Consider the following 19,315-nt stretch of genomic DNA (forward strand, 5'->3'; position numbering starts at 1 on the left):
TTTATGCTCATTTGTTTCATTTTACTTTCAATTTTTGGAATTACTTTTAAAAAATACTTTTGGGAGTATAATAATGTAAAATATTTTCACAGTTCCAAAGTCAAGTCTAAAAAACAAGGTTCATTCAAAGAAGTCTAGCTTCCATTCCTGTCCCCTCCATATTATTCCCTCCCTCTCCCCTTAGATAATCTAAAAACATTTTCTAGTTTATCTACTTTATACATATAAACAAATCACACACACACATTCTTTTATCATCCTTCCCATTTTAAGATAAATACTAGTATACGGTACATAGTTTGCCCTCCCTTGCTTATTTCACTTAACAGTCCATGTAATAGATAAAGAAGTATTCCTTACTTCTTTTTACAGTTGTATAATACTCATTTTGTGAGAACAGGCTGTAGTTCATTCAATCTTTCCCCACCAGAAGATATTTGGGTTGTTTCCAGCTTTTTTTTTCTTTTTTAATGTTACGAAGAGTGATGTTATTCATAGCTTCCTGCATAAATTGTGTCTGAGATAGATACTTAGAAGCGAGGTGGGTAGGTCAAAAGTGTATATGCATATGTAATTTTGCTAGTTATCCCAAATTTCTCTCCGTGGAGCTTGTCCATTTTGCTTTCCACCTACATTGCATCAGAGTGCTTGTTTCCCTTCAGCCTCACCATCAGAGTATGTTGTTAAGCTTTGAGTTTTTGTCAGTCTGATAAGTGAGCAATGGTATGTTGGTCTAGTGTTAATTTGCTTTCCTCTTGTTAGAAGTGAAGTTGAGCATTTTTTTATATAAATCAGAGCCATTGACATATCTTTTTCTGAGAAAGGGCATTTTACCATAGTTGGGCTTTTTCACTACTTTTAGAACTTCTTTATATAAGGCAGGGTAACGCTTGTTTGGGGAGCCCTGGTGGCACAATGGTTAAGAGCTCACCTGCTAATTGTAAGGTCTTTTGTTCTAACCCATTAGTGGCTCCAAAGGAGAAAGACCTGATGGATCTGCTCCTGTAAAAATTACAGCCAAGGAAACCTATGGGGCAGTAGTCCTCTGTCCTACAGGGCCCCTATGAGTCAGAATCAACTCAACAGCACACAATAACAACGTTAGGTGCCGTCTACATGATTCCGACTCAGTGACCCTATGCGCAACAGAACGAAACATTGCCCAGCTCTGCACCATTCTCACAATCGTTATGCTTGAGCCCATTATTGCAGCCTCTGTGTCAACCCATCTCATTAAGGGTCTTCCTCTTTTTCACTGGCCCTCTACTTTACCAAGCATGATGTCCTTCTCCAGGGACTGATCCCTTCTGATAACATGTCCAAAGTATGTGAGATGTAGTCTCGCCATGCTTGCTTCTAAGGAGCTTTCTGGTTGTACTTCTTCCAAGACGGATTTGTTTCTTCTTTTGGCAGTCCATGGTATATTCGATATTCTTCGCCAGCACCACAATTCAAAGGCATCAATTCTTCTTAGGTCTTCCTTATTTGTCGTCCAACTTTCCCATGCATATGAAGTGATTGAAAACACTATGGCTTGGATCAGGCGCACCTTAGTCCTCAAGGTGACATCTTTGCTTTTCAACACTTTAAAGAGGTCACTTTGCAGCAGATTTGCCCAATGCAATGCGTCTTTTGATTTCCTGAGTGCTGCTTCCAGGGCACTGGATCGTGGATCCAAGTAAAATGAATTTCTCAACAACTTCAATCTTTTCTCCGTTTATCATGATGTTGCTTATTGGTCCAGTTGTGAGGATTTTTGTTTCCATTATGTTAAGGTGTAATCCATACTGAAGGCTGTGGTTTTTGATCTTCATCAGTAAGTGGTTCAAGTCCTCTTCACTTTCAGCAACCGAGGTTATGTCATCTGCATAATGCAGGCTGTAATACCTTACACATATTGTTTGTCATCTGACTTTTTAATTCTTTTACTATTTTAATATTTCCTAGGAAAGAATTAAAATAATTTTTTATGTAATTAAACTTATCATTTTTTTTGTCTTTTGCTTCTGGATTTGAGTCAAGCTAGGGAAGTTTTTCCCACTCTGAGGTTATAGCGGAATTTATACATGCTGAAGTATTTGTACAGTTTTATTTTCTACATGTGAATAAAGGATGCATTTGGAATTTATGCTGTTGTACAGTGTGAAGAAAGGATCCAATTTTTCTTTTTCCATATGGCTGTCTAGTTATCCCAATACAACTTCTCAAAAAGCACATCTTTCACCCATTCATTCAGAATGTCAGCTTTATCAAAAACAAATTTCCATACACTATTAGGTCTATTTCTAGACTTTATATTCAATGCCATTAGTCTTTATATTCACTCATTATGATGGTTAAGATTGTGTGTCAACTTGGCTGGGCCATGATTCTCAGTGTTTTGGCAGTTGTATAATGTTGTCATCACTTTCCTATTGAAATTTAATATGTGATCACCCCCATGAAGGAATCTGCTGAGTGGTATCAGTGGGGGTAGGGCCTGTGGCGGCTCACCGCCCCTCAGCCTTCATCTCTCTGCCTTCCACTGTCTACTTTCTTTTCCTGCTAGTCTTGCAAAGGTTGTTGGCTTGTCCTGGATCCACCAGCTGTCTCTTGTCTGACCTCTTGTTCTTGGGACTTGAGCTAGCAGCTTACCTGTCCATCTTGGGATTCCCCGATCTTCACAGCCTGCAAGCAAGAGTCCTTCTCCCCGACCTGCCCATCTGCAGTTCAGCAGCCCCTGCTTCTAAGTTTTCCACATCAGGAGAGAGCGAGCGGCAGAGAGTCTGCTCAACCCTCCAGGACAAGCGAGAAGTGGTCCTCAACCGGCAAATAGATAAGTACCTGTGTTTAACCTACCTTGTGGATCCAAAAATATCCCTTCAGAAGAAACCTCCCTCCCATTTACCTACTCCCTTCCAGCTCTGTACTGAGTCCCAGCCAGCTGCATCCCCTGGGGCAGTAGAAGGACCCTACACTCGACTTGAGCCATTCTTCCAGCTTTGGAGAGGGAACAAATGAACAAACAAGGGAAAAAATAATCTGCTGGCTCCCCTAAGTTGGGAACTCAGGCACAGGAATAAGGGGACCACAGACTTTCAATGCCTTTCACCACTGCATAGACCTGTGTGGGCCCATTTCAACAGCATAGGCCCTCATCGACTGTTTCAGGTATTTGGTGGAGAGGCAGGTTCGTGATATCTGACAGTGCTCTGCCTAGTAAGCACAGTCCTTAACTACCCACAACAGGGGCCTGAGGAGTGAAGGCTCCACCCATGACAACTAGCCACCAGGGGTCTAACAATAAGTGATGTCTCCCAGTCCTTACTGCCAACAATATTGGGTGCCTGTAGTCTGGCTGCAAAACCCACCCACCTACACTCTCTAGGGAACAGGGGCATACTTTTCTCACAGACACTTAGGGGCAGTTGTTATAGTCTGGCTGCAAAACCCACCCACCTACACTCTCTAGGGAACAGGGACACACTTTTCTCACAGACACCTAGGGGCAGTTGTCAGCCCCTTCCTTGCACAGTGTGTGACCCCCTATTGCACCCAGATACCTGTGCTTACACCAGTTCCCCCTGCTCAGACTGTAGGTGAGAGCCTGAATCACATACTTGGTGACTGACTACCCAGGTACCTAATCTGAATCCATACAAGAAAAGTGAACTGACTCCTGGGCTCACATACCTAATAACAACTCTAACCACTTGGTGACAGGATGTTAGTACTTCAAAGATGCCAGCAATCAAACTGTCTCACTCAAGCAGCCTATTTGGGTATATCAAAACAAGAAGCTGGGACACAGCAAACATAAAATAAATAAATACAATAACTTATTGATGGCTTGGAGGAAACAGTCAATATCAAATCACATAAAGAGGCAGATCACAACGGCTTCATCAAGCTCCCAAAACAAAGAATCAAGAAATCTACCAGATAAAAAGAATTTCCTAGAATTACTGGAGGTAGAATACAAAAGATTAAGATACAGAACTCTTCAAGAGATCAGGAAGGAGATTAGGCAAAATGCAGAAGAAGCCAAGCACCACACAGACAAAGCATTAGAGGAGCTTAAGCAGATCAGACAAGAGCACAATGACAAATTTAAATAGGCTGCAAGAATCCATAGAGAGACAGCAAACAGAATTCAGAAGATTAACAATAAAATTTCAGAATTAGACAATTCAATAGTACCTCGTAAGAGAAGAATTGAGGCAATGGAAGTCAGAATTGCTGAGATTGAACACAAAGCATGTGACACCAACATATTTGAGGAGAAATCAGATAAAAGAATTAAAAAAAAAAAAAAGAAGAAACCCTAAGAATTATGTGGGGCTCTAGCAAGAGGAATAATCTATGAGTGATTGGTGTACTAGAATGGGGGGGAGGGGTGGATAACAGAAAATGCAGAGAGAATTGTTGAAGATTTATTGGCAGAAAACTTCCCTGATATTGTGAACGATGAGAAGATATTTATCCAAGATGCTCATTGAACACCACACAAGTTAGATCCCAAAACAAAGTCACCAAGACATTTGTAATCAAACTTGCCAAAACCAAAGATAGAGACTTTTAAGAGCAGCTAGGGATAAACGAAAAGTCACCTGCAAAGGAGAGCCAATAAGACTAAGCTTGGCCTGTTCAGCAGAAACAATGCAGGCGAGAAGGCAATGGAATGATATATAAAAGCCTTGAAGGAAAAAAGTTGCCAGCTAGGAATTATATATCCAACAAAACTGTCTCTCAAATATGAAGGTGAAATTAGGACATTTCCAGACAAACAGAAGTTTAGGGAATTTGCAAAAACCAAACCAAAATTAAAGAAATACTAAAGGGAGCCCTCCAGTTAGAAAGTCAGTAACATTAGATAACAACACAAAACTAGAACACAGGACAGAGTAACCAGATATTAACCCAGCTAGGGAAATCACAAAAATAAATCAAAGCTAAAACACTCAAAACAGGGAAACAGAGACTCCCTTATGTAAAAGATGACAACATTAAAACGAAAAAGAGGGTCTAAAAAATGTAGTCGTAGATCTTTCATATGGAGAGGAAGTCAAAGTGATAAAAAGAAATAAAAGATTGGTTTAAACTTAGAAAAATGGGGGTCAATATTAAGGTAACCACAAAGGGAAGTAACAAGCCTACACTTTAAAATAAAAAACAATAAAAACATAAAGACTCAGCAAATACAAAATCAACAACAATGAAAAAGAAGAAAAGAAAATATATAAAGAAAAATGACTCAGCACAGAAAATTAGGTGGAACAAGGAAAGTGTCAACAACACACACAAAAAAAGACATTAAAATGACAGCACTAAACTCATACCTATCAATAATTATGCTGAATGTAAATGGACTAAACGCACCAATAAAGAGACAGAGAGTGGCAGAATGTATAAAAAAAACGCAATCGGTCTATATGCTACCTACAAGAGACACATCTTAGACTTAAAGATACAAACAAACTAAACTCAAAGAATGGAAAAAATATATCAAGCAAAGAACAATCAAAGAAGAGCAGGATGACAATATTAATTTCTGACAAAATAGACTTTAAAGTAAAATCCACAACAAAGGATAAGAAAGGACACTATATAATGATTAAAGGGTCAATACAAAAGGAGGACCTAACCATAATAAATATTTATGAACCTAACGATAGGGCTTCTAAATACATAAAACAAACTCTAACAGCATTGAAAAGAGAGATAGACAGCTTCACAATTATAGGAGACTTTAACACACCACTTTTGGTGAAGGACAGAATATCCAGAAAGAAGCTCAGTATAGACACACAACATCCAAATGCCATAATCAAACCACTTGACCTCAAACTTGACCCCAAACTCATTCTATGAAGTCAGCATTTCCCTGATACCAAAACCAGGTAAAGACACCACAAAAAAAGAAAAGAAAAAAGAAAATCACAGACCAATATCCCTCAAAATTCTAGCCAATAGAATTCAATAACATATCAAAAAAATAATTCATCATGACCAAGTGGGATTCATACCAGGTACACAGAGATAACTCAACATTAGAAAAACAATCAACGTAATCCATCACATAAATAAAAGACGAGAACCACATGATCTTATCAATTGATGAAGAAAAGGTGTTTGACAAAGTCCAGTACCCATTCATGATAAAGACTCTCGGCAAAATAAGAATAGAAGAAAAATTCCTCAACATAATAAACAGCATTTATACAAAGCCAACAGCCAACATCATCCTAAATGGAGAGAGCCTGAAAGCATTCCCCTTGAGAACGGAAACCAGACAAGGATGCCCTTTGTCACCACTCTTACTCAACATTGTGCTAGAGGTCTTGGCCAGAGCAATTAGGCTAGAAAAAGAAATAAAGAGCATCCAAATTGATAAGGAAGAAGTGAAAGTATTTCTATTTGTGGATGATATGATCTTATACACAGAAAGCCCTAAAGAATCCTACAGAAAACTACCTGAACTAATAGAAGAGTTCAACAAAGTATCAGGATACAAGATAAACATACAAAATCAGTTGGACTCCTCTACACCAACAAAGAGAATGTCAAAGGGGAAATCATCAAATCAATACCATTTACAATAGCCCCCAAGAAGATAAAATACTTGGGAATAAATCTAACCAGAGACATAAAAGATCTATACAAAGAAAACTACAAGACACTGCTGCAAGAAACCAAAAGAGACCTACATAACAGGAAAAACATACCTTGCTTATGGATAGGAAGACTCAACATTGTGAAAATGCCTATCCTACCAAAAACTATCTATAGATACGTTGCAATCCTGATCCAAATTCCAATTGCATTTTTTAATGAGATGGAGAAACAAATCACCAACTTCGTATGGAAAGAGAAGAGGCCCTGGGTAAGTAAAGCATTACTGAAAAAGAACAAAGTGGGAAACCTCACACTACCTGATTTTAGAGCCCATTACGACACCACAGTAGTCAAAACAGCCTGGTACTGGTACAACAGATACATAGGCCAATGGAACAGAATTGAGAATCCAGACATAAATCCATCCACATACTAGCAGCTGATACTTGACAAAGACCCAAAGTCAGTTAAATGGGAAAAGACAGTCTCTTTAACAAATGGTGCTGGCATGACTGAGTATCCATCCAGAAAAAAATGAAACAAGACCCATACCTCACACCATGCACAAAAGCTAACTCAAAATGGATCAAAGACCTAAATGTAAAATCTAAAATGAGAAAGATCATGGAAGAAAAAATAGGGACAAGGCTAGGAGCCCTAATACAAAACATTACTGACATTGCACTATCACCAGAAGAGAAACTAGATAACTGGGAGCTCCTAAAAATCAAACACTAACGCTCATTCGAAAACTTCACCAGAAGAATAAAAAGACAACCTGCAGACTGGGAAAAAGCTTTTGGCTATGACAAATCTGATCAGCCTCTAACTTCTAAAATCTACAAGGTACTGCAAAACCTCAACAACAAAAAGACAAATAACCCAATTAAAAAGTGGGCAAAGGATCTGAACAGGCACTTCACCAAAGAAGATATTCAGGCTGCTAACAGATACATGAGGAAATGCTCAGGATCATCGGTCATTAGAGAAATGCAAATCAGAAGTACAATGAGATACCCTCTCACCCCAACAAGGCTGGCATTAATCCAAAGCATGCAAAATAATACATGTTGGAGAGGTTGTGGAGAGACTGGAACACTTACACCCTACTGGTAGGAATGTAAAATTGTATAACCACTTTGGAAATTGGTTTGGTGCTTCCTTAAAAAGCTAGAAATAGAAGTACCATACAATCCGGCAATCTCGTTCCTTGGAATATATCCTAGAGAAGTAAGAGCAGTCACACGAATAAATGTATGCACACCCATGTTCATTGCAGCACTGTTCAAAATAGCAAAAATATGGAAGCAACCAAGTTGCCCATCAAAGGAAGAATGGATAAAAAATTATGGTATATTCACACAATGGGGCAGTTCTATGATAAAGAACAACAATAAATTGGTGCAACATCTCTTAACATGGAGAAATCTGGAAGGCATTATGCTGAGTGAAATCATTCAGCCACAAAAGGACAAATATTGTATGAGACCAATATTATAAGAACTCAAGAAAAGGTTGAAACACAGAAGAAAACATAACAAGGGTGGGGAGGGAGGGAGGGAGAAGGGTATTCACTAACTGGATAAACCAAAAAACCCGTTGCCGTTGAGTCGATTTCGACTCATAGCCACCCCATAGGACAGAGTAGAACTGCCCCACATGGTTTCCAAGGAGTGCCTGGTGGATTCAAACTCCCGACCTTTTTGGTTAGCAGCCCTAGCTCTTAACCGCTATGCTATTAGGGTTCCCCACTAACCAGAGAGTAGACAAGAATTATTTTAGGGGAAGGGAGAGACAACACACAATACAGGAGAGGTCAGCACAACTGGACTAAACCAAAAGCTAGGAAGTTTCTTGAATATAACCAATCACTTTGAGGGATAGAGTAGATAGGGTAGTAGGGATGGGGATCTAGAGACCATGGTTTCAGGGGACATCTAGGTCAATTGGCATAACAAATCGTATTAAGAAAACGTTCTGCATTCCACTTCAGTGAGTGGTTTCTGGGGTTTTAAAAGCTAGCAAGTGGCCATCTAAGATGCATCAGTTGGTCTCAACCCACCTGGAGCAAAGGAAAATGAGGAACACCAAAGACACAAGGAAAATATGAGCCCAAGAGAAAGAAAGGGCCACATAAACCAGAGACTACATCAGCATGAGACTGGAAGAACTAGATGGTGCTCAGCTACCACCAGTGACTGCCCTGACAGGGAACATAATACAGAATCCCTGATGGTGCAGGAGAAATGTGGGATGCAGACCTCAAATTCTAGTAATAAGACCAGAGTTAATAATAAGTAATAATAGTAATAAGTAATAAGACCAGACTGAGACTGGAGGGACCCCAGAGGTCATGGCTCCCAGACTCTCTGTTAGCCCAAAACTAAAAACATTCCCAAAGCCAACTCTTCAGACAAAGATTAGACTGGACTAAAAGACATGAAACACACTGGTGACGACTGTGCTTCTTAGCTCAAGTGGACACCTAAGACTATGTGGGCAGCTCCCCTCTGGAGGAGAGATGAGAAGGCAGAGGGGGACAGGAGCTGGTTGAATGGACATGGGAAATGCAGGGTGGAGAGGAGTGTGTTGTCATATTGTAGGGAGCGCAACTGGGGTCGCATAACAATGTGTGTGTAAGTTTTTGGATGAGAAAGTGACTTGAGTCATAAACTTTCACTTAAAGCACAATAAAAAAAAAAGAAAAAGAAACCCACAATGTATTTGAAGAAAAGTTTTTGGAGGGCTAGCCCTGAAGTGGAGAACCAGGGCTGACAAACGTCCACTCCATCTCTAAGTCCTGCTGATTTTTTCTACAGGGTTTTCCAGACTGCTACCTCCTCCCCAGGCCCACTGCCCCACCCTCTCCCCTTCCCCCAGGATGGCTGCATCACCTCACATGGTTCCCATTCCCAGCTCCTTCCTTTTCCATTCTTCCCTGCAAATGATCCCTCCTTCGTAGCCCTTCCCACAGTGGGTCTATATAGGAACCTGTGGGGGTACCTGGCCTACCCAGAGTGGAGGGAAGGGCAATGGCTGTATTTCATTCATCCTATTAAAAGTTTTTTTTTTATTTCTAAAGTGTATGATACATGGTAGGACCTCTACCATGATGAATGAATGCAGGCATGGATTCATGAATGGATGAATGAATCAAAGAGTTTTGGTTGTTCTGCACCTGATTCTCTTCTGGTCATGCACTCTAGGGCAGCCCTACAGAGAAAAAGGCTGTCCGCTGGTGATTTCTGTGAGGAGAGGATCCAACATTTCTCAGCTTTGCACAACCCCTGAGTGCATGTCTACATTGCTTTGCACCACAAAGCAGTCTGGAAGGGAGTTGAAGATTTGGGCTGCAAATGAGAAATGCTGGTCTGTGGTCATCCTCCCCTCATGCACTTGTCTGCCCAGTAGTGGCCCCTCTGGTGCCATCCTTACATTCCTTACTTCTCCTATAGAAGCTTGCTTTTTGGAAAAGCTCTGAGAAATTCACTCAAGTAGTGAGGAGCATTGCCCTAGAGAGGTTTTGCATTACTGCCTCCCGCCCCAACCTGGCCTATGTATAGATATATCACTAAGTCCTAGGAGTAACTCCAGAGTTCGCAGCATTACTGATCCCAGAAAGCCAGCTGGAGGTATATTAGGGTGGAGCGATGATGGTGGTGTGGGTTCTGGAAGACTACCTAGAAGATCTGAAAGAACAACACATCCTCTAGCTAGTCTAGGGATTGACAAGGAGCCCCGGTGGTACAGTGGCTAAGCACTCAGCTGCCAACCAAAATGTTGGCAGTTCAAACCCACCAGCCACTCAGCAGGAGAAAGATGCAGCAGTCTATAAAGACGGCAGCCTTGGAAACCCCACGGGGCAGTTCTATTTTGTCCTGTAGGGTCACTGTGAGTCGGAATCGACTCATTGGCAACGTATTGCACTGACAACCTCCATCCCTCAGTCTGGCTCCAGGACCTGAATGAAGGCCATGAAAATGAACAGTTTCTTCTCTTTGGCCATTATCTAGTTGTTGGTCTGCCTTAGGGGCTGGGTCCCCAGCTCCTCTCAGCCACAGTCCCTTCCCCACTTAGAGTGTCGTATGTGTCCTCCGTTGCAGCCATATTTGTGTTTCTCTGATGAAAGTGTGAACCCCTTGAGGGTGGGGATTGGGTTTCTTTCTAGCACTCCCTGTACTTGTTACTGGGCTTTGTAGCTGTCTTAGTCATCTAGTGTTGCTGTAACAGAAATACCACAAGTGAATGGCTTTAACAAAGAGAAATTTATTTTTCTTACAGTCAGAAGTCCAAACTCAGGGCATCAGCTCCAGGGGAAGGCTTTCTCTCTCTTTTGGCTCTGGAGGAAGGTCCTTGTCATCAGTCTGCCCTTGTTCTGGGAGCATTTCAGCGCAGGAACCTCAGGTCCAAAGGAGACACTTTGCTCCCAGTGCTGTTTTCTTGGTGGTATGAGGTTCCTGTCTCTCTGCTCACTTCTGTCTTTTATACCTCAAGAGACTGCCTCAAGATACAATCCAGTCTTGTAGATTGAGTCCTGCCTCACTAACACAACTGCTGCCCATCCTCCCTCATTAACATCATAGAGGCAGGATTTACAACACATAGGAAAACCACACAATACAGGGAATCATGGCCCAGTCATAATAATACACACATTTTTGGGGTAACATAATTCAGTCCGTGACAGTAGCCAACCCACAAAAACACGCACGGCAGGCTCGCTCAGCTCCTACTTTCCGGTCTTCCTATTGTCTACAGTAAGCTTTGAGTGGCAGCCAGAGCAATATTTCTGCTCCCACACGCTGTTTCAGAATCTTGTCACTTTCCATCAGAGCCGCAGCCTATTTTTTCTCACCTTGAATGTTGGCCAGACTTTGTGATGGTCTTTTTTTTGGTAGGGGGGGCAACTTTTTTTTTAATACTTTAGATGGTTTACAGAACAAACTAGTTTCTCATTAAACAGTTAGTACACATATTGTTTTATGACATTGGTTAACAACCCCACAACATGTCAACTCTCTCCCTTTTTGACATTGGGTTCCCTGTTACCAGCTCTCCTGTCCCCTCCTGCCTTCCAGTCCTTGCCCCTGGGCTGGTGTGCCCCTTTAGTATCATTTTGTTTCATGGCCCTGTGTAATCTTCGGCTGAAGGGTGAACTTCAGGAGTGGCTATTACTGAACTAAAAGCATGTTCAGGGGCCATACTCTTGGGGTTTCTCCAGTCTCTGTCAGGCCAGTAAGTCTGGTCTTTTTTTGTGAGTTAGAATTTCGTTCTATATTTTTCTCTAGCTCTGTCCAGAACCCTCTATTGTGATCCTGTTAGAGTGGTCAGTGGTGGTAGTTGGGCACCATCTACCTGTCCTGAGTCCAGTACAGCTAGATGGTGCCTCTGGTGAAGGCCATGGTAGATGTGGTCCATTAGACCTTTGGACTAATTTTTCCCTTTGCATCTTTAGTTTTCTCCATTCTCTCTTGCTCCCAAAGGGGTGAGACCCGTGGGGTATGTGATGGTCTTAATGAGTAGAATGTAGCTGCAGGGATACTATGTGACTTCCAATGTTATGTAAAGGTTCCATAGTTTTTGCTGGGCCAACTCTTGTTATGCTAGCCTTCGGAACCCAGCTGCCATGTTGTAAGGAAGCCCAAACTAACCTAAGCAGAGAGGCACAGATGGAAAAGAACTGAGGTCTCCAGCCAAGAGCCAGAATCAACCAACAGATATGTGAGTGTGCAAGTCTTCAGATGATTACTGCCTATCTTTAAGTAGTCCAGGCCCCGACACTGTACAGGATGGACACGCTGTCCCCTTCTTGCCCTGTCCAAAATCCTGACCCGAAGAACCTATAATAAATGGTTGTTTTATTCCATTGAGTTTGGGGATGATTCGTTACAAGACCCTAGAGCTGAAACACTGTGTAATGATGGCTAAGTCACTTCTCTTTGGGCCTGGGTTTTCTCATCAGTTTCATTATACAGAAAAGAAGAATGAACAGGAATATCATTTCCTCCTTTCCTCTTTCCTAGATGGAGTCCCTGCGTGGTTAATGTGTTAAGCTGCTAATGAAAGATTGGAGATTTGAGTCCACCCAGAGGTGCCTCAGAAGAAAGACCAGGAGACCTTTTCTAGAAAAATTTTTATTGTGCTTTAAGTGAAAGTTTACAATACAAAAACTTATGTACACCTTGCCGTATACTCCTAGTTCCTCTCCCTCTAAAGAGACAGCACACTCCTTCCCTCCGCTCTGAATTTTCATGTCCATTCGGCCAGCTACTGACTCCCTCTGCCCTCTCATCTCTTCTCCGGACAGGAGCTGCCCACATAGTCTCATGTGTCTCCTTGATCCAAGAAGCTCACTCTTCACTACTATCGTTTTCTATCCCATAGTCCAGTCCAATCCTTGTCTGAAGAGTTGGCTTTGGGAATGGTTTGTGTTTTGGGCTAACCGAAGGTCTGGGGACCATGACCTCCGGGGTCCTTCTAGTCTTAGTCAGACCATTAAGTCTGGTCTTTTTACAAGAATTTGAGGTCTGCATCCCACTGCTGTCCTGCTCCCTCAGGGGTTCTCTGTTGCATTCCCTGTCAGGCAAGTCATTGGTTGTAGCCGGGCACCATCTAGTTCTTCTGGTCTCAGGCTGATGTAGTCTCTGGTTTATGTGGCCCTTTCTGTTTCTTGGGCTCATAATTACCTTGTGTCTTTGGTGTTCTTCATTCTCCTTTGCTCCGGGTGGGTTGAGACCAATTGATGCATCTTAGCTGGCTGCTTGCTAGCACTTAAGATCCCAGATGCCACTCTCCAAAGTGAGATGCAGAATGTTTTAATAGATTTTATTATGCCAAATGACTTAGATGTCCCCTGAAACCCTGGTTCCCAAACTCCCGCACCTGCTACGCTGGCCTTTGAAGCGTTCAGTTTATTCAGGAAACTTCTTTGCTTTTGGTTTAGTCCAATTGTGCTGACCTCTCCTGTATTGTGCGTTGTCTTTCCCTTCACCTAAAATAGTTCTTATCTACTATCTAATTAGTGAATGCTCCTCTCCCTCCCTCCCCACTCTCGTAACCAGCAAAGAATATTTTCTTCCCTGTTTAAACTATTTTTTGAGTTCTTATAATAGTGGTCTCATACAGTATTTGTCCTTCTGCAACTGAGTAATTTCACTCAGCATAAGGCCTTCCAGATTCCTCCATGTTATGAAATGTTTCACGGATTCATCATTGTAGGACTACTTTTGAAAAATCAATCATTGAAAATTCTAGTGAGTATGAGTTGGGGCCACCATGAGTCAGAGCTGACCCCGCAACGGCTGGTTTTTCAATCCTTTTTCATATCAGTGCTAACCTCTCTTTCTCAGAAAAGCCTTTTCTGCCCCCTACCTCCCCATTCTAGATCAGGTCTCCAATCATAAGCTCTCAGAGCATCTTGCTTTTCTTCTTTGCTCGGTTTCTAATGATGTATTTATCTGTGGGTTTATTAATGAAGCATAAGCTCCATGAGAACAAGGATCTTGCTGGTTTGGCTTGCTCTGGTATCATGACATTGAGCACAGTGCCTGGCACACAGGAAGTTGCTCATTGAATGAATGTTCTGGCATTTGCCCGAGTTCACACATTTGTGACTACATCTAGGACCAGGACCTGATATTTCCACATGTGGTCCAAGACTTCCTCTGAGACACCCATTTGCCTCACTCTCAAACCTTCTGTTGCTTTTTACAGCATCAAAACTTCTGACTACCTAGAGATGAACACATGGAGTCTGCAGCCTCTCCTCAAACCAAAAGCACGCTGTCTTCATTTCAACAGCCACCTTCTTGCCAAAATAAGCCAGGAAAGGTTATGTGTGTGCCTGGATTCCAGCAGGGCTTGAGCTGGTCTGCAAAGAAAAACAGAGAAAAAGGAAATATCCCAAAATGTTAATTTGTTTAAACTTCTTCACAAACTTCACAACACAAGGAAACCAACAGAGACAAACTCGTAATGAAGTAATCAGCCGACGTCGCTAATATTCCAGCAACAAGAAATGATCCCCCCCATTTCTTGGGCTAGATATGAATAGATATGAATAGGGTCATTAAAATATGGCCAAGGAGGGGAGGGAGAGTTTACTTTTTCTGTCTCCTTAGAGTCTGTGTTCTGAAAGCTCAGCAGGAATTTAAACAAATAGCTCAGAGGAATGGTGAATCTGATCATATTTAAAGAAAAAGCCCCTTTCAAATGCCTCTTCCCCTTAATACATTGGCTTGTACAAGGTTCACTTTTTAAAAATGTTGCAGGTTTTTTTTTTTCTCCCCCTTTTACCCATCTGGAGAGCCTATTTTACAAAAACAAAATTAGCATCAAATTGGTCTTAATATTGTTCTGTATATTTTTTTCCTAGTTCAGGAAGAAACTGTTGCTCCTCTCACATAAATGACTGTAAAGAGAAGGGAAGGAAGGAGGGACACAGGGGAAGGTGGCCCCCCACTGACTTAAACAATGAAGTTAGAGGGAGGTGGATGGGATAGGGAGAGGGCTATACAGAAAGGGATTATATCAGCGACAAGGGCCAGTGAAGGTCCCACCTCCCGGGTGGGGGCAGAAATTCATGGAGCCTTCCAGGCAAGGTGCAAGTATAGAAAGAGAGGCTTTTCGGGAGATGCCCCATCACTCTCAAGGCGAATTCAATTTAACTACTGGTACATCCCACTGACTAGGAAGAATGGCCTGGCGATCTCCTTCTGAAAATCGGCCAGTGAAAACCTATGGATCATAACAGAATATTGTCTGATGCTGTACAGGGAGATGATGAGCCCCCTAGGTTGGACGACACTACACAATAGCCACAACAATGGACTCAAACATACCAAAAATCATTAAGATGTGACAGGAGAGGACGTTTTGTTCTGTTATACGTAAGGTCACACCGTGAGTGGAAAGTGAAAGCAACTAACAACTACACAACCCACTGAAACTCATGGAGGTTGGCGCTTGAGTATGCTGACCTTGGACAAGTGACTTAATGTAAGCCTCAGTCTTCTCACCTGTAATACAGGGATAAGAACCTAATTTAAGGAGTTCTAAGGGAGTTCTGGGGAAACCCTGCTGGCCTAGTGGTTAAGTGTTAACGGCTGTTAACCAAAGGGTCGGCAGTTCGAATCCGCCAGGCGCTCTTCGGAAACTATGGGGCAGTTCTACTCTGTCCTATAGGATCGCTATGAGTCGGAATCGACTCGACGGCCCTGGGTTTGGGTTTAAGGGATAAATAATATAAAGAAAATATAACACAACACATCGTCTGGCATATAATGTTCCACAAAATGTTAGAAAAAAAAAGTTCTCCCAACGAGGCACTGTTTGGGTACTGCCCAGGCGCCCTGGATAGGTTGGTGGCCCCCGACCGGGGGAAGCGTACTTCCCCCCCATACTTCTGCAAGCCGGGAAGCTCTGGATTGTGAAGTTACGGAGTGTTTAAACAAGTTCTTTCACACACACCCCCATACACTCTTTGGCCCAAAAACTCAGTGAGATTTTTTTCTTCCTTCTTCCTCTGTTGTTGGGTTCTGATTACTTCCATCTGGCTGCAGCAGCTCGAGCGGCGTTTCTTTAAAACAACACAAAACCCCTCCCTACAAAACATACATGCACCAAACCTAGAAGGCTGCTTCGCCTCTCCAAAACACGCGCTCCGATGGCGACGTGTGCCAGCCCCGGCGGGGGGCGCGGGCCGGACTCCCGGCACCTGCGCGCATTGCCTGCCGCCCCCAGACCCGCCAGCGAGAGAAGGATTTGCGCGGAGCCAGGCCCCTCCCGGCCCCTCCGGGCCCCGGCTTCCGCCCACAGCGCCCTGAGAAGAGGCCGCACTGAGAACAGCGACCCGGGCATCTCCCGGTGGAGAGGAAGGGGGAGGTTGGGAGGGCAGGGGCTGGATTTCAGAGATTGAAAACAGAGCAGTCCTTGCGCCTCGGCTCCGGAGCTCATCTGACTTGAGTTAGTGACTCCCCACCCACCCCGGCGCCTTAAAAAAAAGTGTTGGAGACTGGCGCGCTCTTCGGTTCCCTCCTCGAACTTTCCTAGTAGGTGTTCTTTCTTTCCTCGGTGCTGGAGGGAGGGGGCGTCCCCGCGGCGGGTCCTGCGTCGTGGTACGGCGCTCAGTGCAGAACCCCGCGCGCGACGCGGGAGGCACGGCGTATGGCGCCGGGAGTGCACGCGCCGAGCGCGCGGGGGCGCTGCGCGGTTCGGGCGCTGATGGATTGCAGGAGCGCCGGAGCCAGCCAGCCAAGGCAGCGCGGCACCGCGGACTTTTTTTCAAACTCCCATCAATGAGACTTCGAGGAAGAGCAGGAGGCGACGGACGCGGAGGAAGGCGAGGAGGGGCCGCAGCAGCCGGAGGGAGGAGCGCGGGCCGCGAGGCGCGCCGAAGCCTGCGGGAGCTCCCTGATCGCCGGCGGTAGGGGCTGCCCGGCCCCCGCCCTCCATCCCCGCCGGCCTGCAGCCCCGGCGGGCGGCAGTCCCGTTGCTAGCCGCGCTAGTTAAGTTGGGATGGGGGCCCGCAGCCACCGCCCAGCGCCCGAGAGGCCACCTGCGTGCTAGAGGCAAACTTTTGTCTCCCTCGGTAAAGTTGCATTGGCCTTCTTTGGCTTTCTTTTCTCTGCGAAGCGCCCCTATCCTGGCCGGTCGCGGGCCGACAGAGATGCTGCGCTCTCTCGGGAGGTCCCTTGGCCGGAGACAGGCGCCACAGTGCGGGGATTGGGGCGCCAGGCTCAAGAGGTCCGGGAAGCGGGGGCCGGGGCGAATGGGGATGGCCCCACTTTGGGCTCTGGACAAGCAGACGTAAAGGAGGTCCTGGGGCTTGGGACTCGTGGGCAGGGGCGATTTTGCACCCCCCCCCACCAGGGGAAGAGCCTCGGTTCTCGGGGTGCACTGCCCAGCCTGGCCGGGTCCGCGCTTTGCTGACTCCGCGGCGGGGGCGGGGCAGAGTGGTGAGGGTCTTAGGCTGAGTGCTGCGAAGCTCTCCGAGGTGGGCGGTGGGCGCGCATCTGAGGCCAGCGCCGCCACTGGGGAACTTTTCTCTCCACTTCGCCGCGCCCTCATCCCAGAGCCGCGCCTTTCTTTCTTCCTCTCTCCTTCCTCCCCCTCGCCGGGCCCGTCGCCCCCTCCCCCTCGACCGGTCCGGCGCTCTGCTCCGGCCTCTGCGCCTTCCCTCTCCTCCTCCTCCTCCCCTTGCCCTCCGCCCCAAGAACCGCTTGACTTCCCGAAGGGATCGGCTCCTAATCCCTCTCTGGGTCCTCGGGTTCACCCACCCCTCACTTCCACTCCCGGCCCCACTCGTCGCCCTCCCCCCAGGGGCCATCTCTCAACAAGTATATTTGCTGAGGAATTTGAAAAATCCACTACTGCAACTTGATCTGTGTGTGATGGATGGGGAGAGGCGCGGAGAGAGTTGGGCGCCAATCCTATTAAGGGTTTAGAGAGTGGAGAGTGTTCCCAGACGGGGGGCGGAGGGGGAGAGGGGAGGCGGGTGGAGTAAGGCAGCGTGTGCTCGCGTGTGTGAGTGCGAGTGTGAGCGCGCTGCGGGGGTGCGCCAAGGGCGGGGAGCTGGAAGTCCACCCAACTCGGCGCCTTTACTGCCCGGCGGTAATCGCTGTCATTTCCTAGGAAACGCGACTTTTACGGCGCGGTAAGCTGGGCTCGCAGCCCGCGCCCCTCGCCCCTGGTGGCCCGCCACCGGCCGCAGAGGCTTTGGTGGCCTGCAGGTCCCCGAGGGGCGCCTCTCCTCACTCCTCTCTTCTTTGTATACTTCTTGTGCGGCTTCTAGAGTTGAGCCCTCGTTGGAAAAGTAGACCTTTTCCTAGGATCTGGTCCCAGTCGATGACGCGTCTCCCACCTCCCCGGCCTGGGGCATACCGCTTGGGTGCAGCTTGGCAGTCCGGTGGCCGCGTCCGGGTCGTCAGCGGTGCCCTCGGCCCCCGCCCACCGCCCTGGCAGGCGTGTGAAGGTTTAATCCCGACAGCTTCAGATAAAGCGAGCAGTTGTAAAACGCTCATACGCTGTTTGCAGACGAGGCTCTGGGGGATGTCGGAGAATTTGAAAGTAAACGTTTCCCTTGCAAGCGGCATAAAATAGTGTTTAAACAAATATTGTATTGGCATGCTCAGGGGGCTCGGTGCCAAAAAGTAAAGTAAATAAACTGCGGAATCCAAAATATACAGCAGCAGAAGGCGGCAGAATAGGCGCACTGGTCACACGCCGGCCTGATGAGGGCTGTTTGTTTCAGCCACCTCACCTCCCATTTCCTTACCTGGGCCGGGAGCTACCTTCGCTCGCCTCCCGGTGTGTACGTGCGTGTGTGGAAAGAGGTAGCCCTCTCTGGGCCTGGGAGCGGCTCCCCAGTTGCTCACGCGGGAGGCAATTCTCTGTGTGGCTACCTGGGCCGGCTCCCCGAGGGAGGGAGGGCATCCAGGCTATGCCCAGCCAGTGTGGAGTTTGAGGCTCTTGCCGCTTCCCAGCTTCTAGTCTGCCCTGGGACAGCAGTCCTAGAATGTCTGAAAGGCCTCCTCCCTTCTTCTTTAACCTCCCTTCTTGTGTTTCTTCCTTCATCTTTCTTACTTTCATTTTTCTTGACTGGTGACTTCTTCCTCCTTTGGCTGAGGGTTACAGGAAATTGTGGAGCTTTTGTCTCCTGGATTTAAATTTCACTTGTAATCGGCCATATATGGAAAGTTGTCACTTGTCTGATGAGCTTTCA

This window comes from Loxodonta africana, chromosome 6, assembly GCF_030014295.1.
Source record: "Loxodonta africana isolate mLoxAfr1 chromosome 6, mLoxAfr1.hap2, whole genome shotgun sequence".
NCBI classification, from domain to species: domain Eukaryota; kingdom Metazoa; phylum Chordata; class Mammalia; order Proboscidea; family Elephantidae; genus Loxodonta; species Loxodonta africana.